Below are 6,000 nucleotides of genomic sequence, written 5' to 3'. Positions count from 1 at the left end.
CGCAGGCTCTTTAGTTGCGGCATGCAGGATCTTTTAGTTGTGCCATGTGAGATCTAGTTCCCTGACCAGGGATCGAACCTGGGTCCCCTGCATTGGGAGCATGGAGTCTTAGCCACTGGACCACCAGGGAGGTCCCTATTATTTTTTTTTTAAAGAATCAACTAGAAATCTCAGAAATGAATAATACAATCACTGAAATTTAAGATGCCCTGGATGAGAAAATTTCTGGGGTGAATAAAGTTGAAGAGCACAGTAGTGAGGTGGAAAGGGGTGCTAGGAACATGCCCAGAGTCCAGGCAGAGAAGAGAAAGTATTCAGAGATGTGGAGGATTGATTTAGAGACACCGACTGACCGTTATCTAAGGGGAATTCTGAAGGAAGAGAAAGGTGGGAAGGACAGTCAAGCAATATTTAAAGAGATCATTGCTGAGACGTCTTCAGAATTGAAGACTTCAAATCAAAAGTACATTTGGGGGGCTTCCCTGATGGCGCAGTGGTTGAGAGTCCGCCTGCCAATGCAGGGGACACGGGTTCGTGCCCCGATCCGGGAAGATCCCACATGCCGCGGAGCGGCTGGGCCCGTGAGCCATGGCCGCTGAGCCTGTGCGTCCGGAGCCTGTGCTCCACAACGGGAGAGGCCACAACAGTGAGAGGCCCGCGTACCACAAAAAAAAAAAAAAAAAAAAAAAAAAGTACATTTGGGTACCAAGCATGGAAATAAGAATAAATCCATACCTAAACAGATGGTAGCAAAATTGCGGAACATTAAGGAGAAAGATAATCCAAAGTTAACAGAGATAAAAGATGGATTCCCTACAAAGGAATGAAAATTAGTTTGATGGCAGCCTTCTCGTGACAACAATAGATTCTAGAAGACAGTGAGGATAATATGTTCAAAGTGCAGAGGGAAAGTAACTGTCAGTCCAGAATTCAATACCCTGACAAATAAAGACATTTCAGACATGCCAAAACCAAGAATTTACCAGTCATAGACTATCACTAAAAGAACCACTAAATTATATTTTAGCAAATATAGCTAACTATTGATTGTAAAAAAAAAAAAAAAAACTTAAAAAAAAATTTAAAAAGAGTGAAAGTACAACTCTGAAACAAAAATAACCTGATAAGAAGCAGGGTTCAACAGGTAACTAAAAAGTGCTGAAGCCTTTGTTGTGGTCAAGAGAACAATGGGTACTAAATACCTTAAAAATATATTCAATAAATAAATAAAGCGATTGACTTAGGAAACTAGCAACAGTAGAAAAATATAAACTAGAAATAAGAAAATAATAAATATAAGAGGAAAAAATTAAAGATATAGTGTTTAGGGAAGATGAATAAAACCCAAAGTTGATTTTTTGAAACAACTTACAGAAATAGACAAACCCTGAGCAAAATTTATCAAGAAAACAGAAACAACAACAGCAACAAAACCCCACAAACAGAAAATTGGAATAAAAAGTGGTTAGATTCAATGGAGATGTAAATATACATAAAAGAATGCTATTAAAAACTTCTTGGCAGTAAATATGGAAATGTGGAAGAAATGGATAATTTTTAAGAAAAAATAAAATTTTGGTAATTTATTCAGATGAAATCAGAATAAAACCTTAACCTTTAAAGAGATTAAACTGTTAATCAAAAGATTTCCTTCTTCCAAAGACACAAGGCCCAAATGGTTTTACCAGATCTTCAAAAAATAGATAAACACTGTTGAGAAACAAAGAAATAAACTGTTCCACAGAATGAGGGAAAAAAGGAAGAGGATTATCTAACTTATTTTTTGAGATACTGAAGTCAGACAAGTAAAGTACAAGTAAAGAAAATTATAATTTAATCTCACTTTTCATGTAAATACAAAATCTTAAGGAAAACATCATGACCAAATAGGACTTAATCTCAAATTGAAAGTATAATTCGAAATTAGAAAACCTAATAAAGACTAAAAGAGAAAAAAGTTTCTCCTTTTTTAAAAAAATTTTTAGTGTCGTTTTGATAAATGTAGAAAAGACATTCCATGGAATGCAGAATTTATTCATGGTTAAAGAAAAATCTTTGCAAACTAGGTATAGAAGGCAAGCAACTTTCTTTACCTGACAAAGGCCACATACCAAAATTCTACAAACAAATACTGGTTATATTTTAGAGGCATTTCCATTAAAGTCAGGAATAACATAAGGATACCAGCTATAAGTCTGTATTCAGCATAGTGCTGAGGGTCTTGACTGATCTTCTTTGCAATAGCAAAGAAAGGAGAGAGACAGGGACTGGAAAGAGGAAGAAAACTATTCTTGTTTGCAGAAAATGTGACTGTCTACATAAAGAATTCAAGAAAATTCACAGAGAAACTCTTAGCATTAAAAAGCATTCAGCTAGGATGCTAGATAAAAAAAAATCACACAAAAATCAATAGCACTCCTAGTAGTAGTCACTAATTCGAAAATATAATAGAAAAAAAAAGAATTCTATTCACCGTAGTAGAAATTATGTGGCACCTGGCATTAAATTTATTGAAATGAGTATAAGACCTCTGTGAAGAAAACTATAAAAAGTATTATTGAACTATATAAAGAAAGACCAAAATAAATTTAGAGGAATATCATGTCCATTGTTTAGAGTATTCAATAACATGAAAATGTCAATTTTCTCCATATAGATCTATGGGCTTACTGCAATTTTTATTTTAAAAATCCTCAAAATGTGTGTTTATTTGTGTGTGATTCTTAATAATTCTGAAATTCATGTGAAAAGGACAAGAAGAGTCAAGATAATTTTGAAGAAGAAGAGGGTAGGGAGACTTGTCTTATTAGATATTTATGTATTTTTAAAGACCATGCGGGTTTTGACCTAGGGGACAGATATATAGATGAATGGAACAGAACAAGATCCCAGAAATAGCCTATACACATGAAGAAACTCTCTGTACAACGAAGGTAGCATCACAATGCAATGGGGGGAAATGGTAGGACTGAGACAACTGGTTATCCATGTGGGAAGAAAGAGAAATCAGACTCCTACTCACCCAACCATAAAGACTAAAGACCTATATGTGAAAGCAAGCTTGCAACTTTGAGAAGAAAATATAGGAAAGTACATTTATCATCACCAAGTAGGGAAAGATTTCTTATATAATATACAAACAACCATAAGGGGTATATATTTAATTACATTAAGACAAAAGCTTATGCACAAGAAAAAAGACATGTAAACAAAATGGAAAGGAATTATAGAACAGGAGAAGGTATTTGCAATGCATATAACCATAAATAGGAGATAATTTAAGATGCAGTAATTACACAAGCTTAATTTTTTCATCACAGGGCAATAACACTATTAATAAATAGAAATTAAAACAAAATAACAATTAAAGTATAAGAACATGGCAGTTAGAAGATAACTAACATAAGAACACCCCATATTAAAAGTTATGAAATGTTATTAAAGTATACTGAAAGGGGAAATTACAGTCTTCATGTTTTCATTATTTTCAAGGAAAGGAAAAATGAAAGTCTTCAACCCAAGGATTTATAACAACAATAAAATCCCTTAAAAATCAAGAGAAAGAAAAAAAATAAAGGCAAAAACAAAACTAAATGAATTAGAATATAGGAAAGTTTATAAAATTAATTCAAGAGCTTATTTAAAAAAACAATAAAATAGACAAACTTTAGAGAAAGTAAAGAAGGAAAAACACCTGTGAATAATAAAATTAGAAATATAAAAAAGGGGTTCAACATCAGCTGAGGAGGATATAGTTTAAAATAAGAGAACACTTAGCAAAATCGTTAAGTTGTAAGTTTGAAAACAGATGAAATGATCTTTGGAAATACACACATTACAAAAATTAGAAGTATTAAACCTAAATACAGTAATCACAGCTGAAGAAACTAAGGGAAGAAAAGAGCGAAAGAAATGCCTCCAGAGAAAATATGCCTAGGCCTAGAAAACTCTATAGGGAAAATCTTTCAACTCTTAATGAACAGATAATTACTATGCTTCAATAATTACTTCAAAACATTGAAAAACTTTGAAAGTCCATCTAATTTACTTCACAGAGATAACCCTGATGTCAAAACCTGAAAAAGACAGCTCAAAACAAGAAAATAATAAACCTATCTAAATTATGAACATAGAGAAGAAATCCAAACAGATAACAGAGTATCAAAAGAATAACCCCAAAAGGATTTAACCTAGAATGAAAAGGTTTTACATCGAATATTTGAAAAAATCCAATAGTATAATATATCACATCCACCAGTTTAAAAAGAAGATCCAAATGAGATTCTCTCTCAATCCAAATGAGATCCAATGAGCTACTCCTTATTAAAAAATGACCATAAATTTAAGAACTCCTCCTTAACAGTAACAAAATATTTATTTCAAACAGTCAAAACCACCTGTGAGAATGAAATACTAAGGCAGTATTATTAAAATCAGGAATAAGGCAGGGATACAGTTTATTGCCAATTTTATTTGATTTTTAACTGGAAGTTCTGACCAATTTAATAGGATACATACTGGCAGAAAACTGCTAAATATACAAAGGAGAAACAAAAGGCAGTAGCTTTTCTGTATAGAAATACTATCTAGTTAGAAAGTATAATGAAAAAAATCAAACTACAGTGGTAAAAATTAACAGTAATGACACTGAAAACCTCTATTAAATGCCTTGGAATAGCTTTAATGAGAATGTGAAGGATCCATATAACAAAAACTACAAAATGTTACTGACAAATACGGAAGAAAATTTGAATATTGTTCTGTGGCAACAATGTCAGTATTTTTCAAATTAGTTTGTATCTCAATATACTTTCAACAAAAATCTCAATAAGATTCTTTTAGAATTTGACATTATCATTCTAATGTTTACTGAAAGAATAATTAGGTATAAACAGCAAAGAAAATGTTGAACATGAAAAGGAATGATGGGACAGTGGCCCTGCCAGGTATTAAACAATTTTAAGAAGCAAGTATCAATAAAACTGTGTGGAACTGACAAAAGAACAAATGTATAAATGTTCAAATCAATTGCACAGAATAGATATTCTGAAACAATATTATACACAAGAACTTAGTCTATGATAAAGAAAGCATCACAAATCAGTAGGGAAAAAAATTATTACTTAATAAACTATCCTGGGTTAATTGGTTATTTAGAAAAAATAAATTTAGAGATTTACCTCAAACTATAATAAAAATAACTTTAGATGGATTAATAGGTGTAATTAGATATAAATACAAAGCTATTAAAAAGACTAGAAGCACATGAAAAAATGTTCAGTAATTTAGGCATCAAGGAAATGTAAATTAAAACTGTAATAAGCTACCACTGCACACCCAACAGACAGACTAAAATGAAAAAGGTTGACAACATCAAAAGTTGAAGACAACACAGGGACTTCCCTGGTGGTGCAGTGGTTAAGAATGCACCTGCCAATGCAGGGGACACAGGTTCGAGCCCTGCTCCGGGAAGGTCCCACATGCCGCGGAGCAACTCACCACAACTAGAGAAAGCCCGCGCGCAGCAACGAAGACCCAATGCAGCCAAAAATAAATAAATAAATAAATTTATTAAAGAAAAGAAAAAGTTGGTGAGAATACAGAGCAACTTAAACTCTCTTGCATTGTTGGTGGGAGTAAAAAATGATACAACCACTTTGGAAAAAAGTCAGTTTCTTATAAAACTAAGTATATGTGTATTCTATGACTCAGCAATTCCACTCCTAGGTATTTCCCCCAAAGAAGTGAAAGCATATGTCCACACTATGACTCAGCAATTCCACCTCTAAGTATTTGCCCGAAGGAACAGAAAGCATACGTCCATAAAAGTACATGTACAAGAATGCTCATAGTGGCCCCAAACTGGAAATTGTCCAGATGTCCATAAATAGAGGATTGATAAACAAACTGTAATATCAGCACATAATGAAATATTACTCTTGACAACCAAAAGAAACTTGAAACACACCAACACAGATGAATTTTTTAAATATTATGTCG

The sequence above is a fragment of the Aethalodelphis obliquidens genome, unplaced genomic scaffold, assembly GCF_003676395.1.
Source record: "Aethalodelphis obliquidens isolate GAN/ISIS:26980383/991018 unplaced genomic scaffold, ASM367639v1 scaffold48, whole genome shotgun sequence".
Taxonomy (NCBI): domain Eukaryota; kingdom Metazoa; phylum Chordata; class Mammalia; order Artiodactyla; family Delphinidae; genus Aethalodelphis; species Aethalodelphis obliquidens.
Note: the sequence above shows the minus strand (reverse complement) of the source record.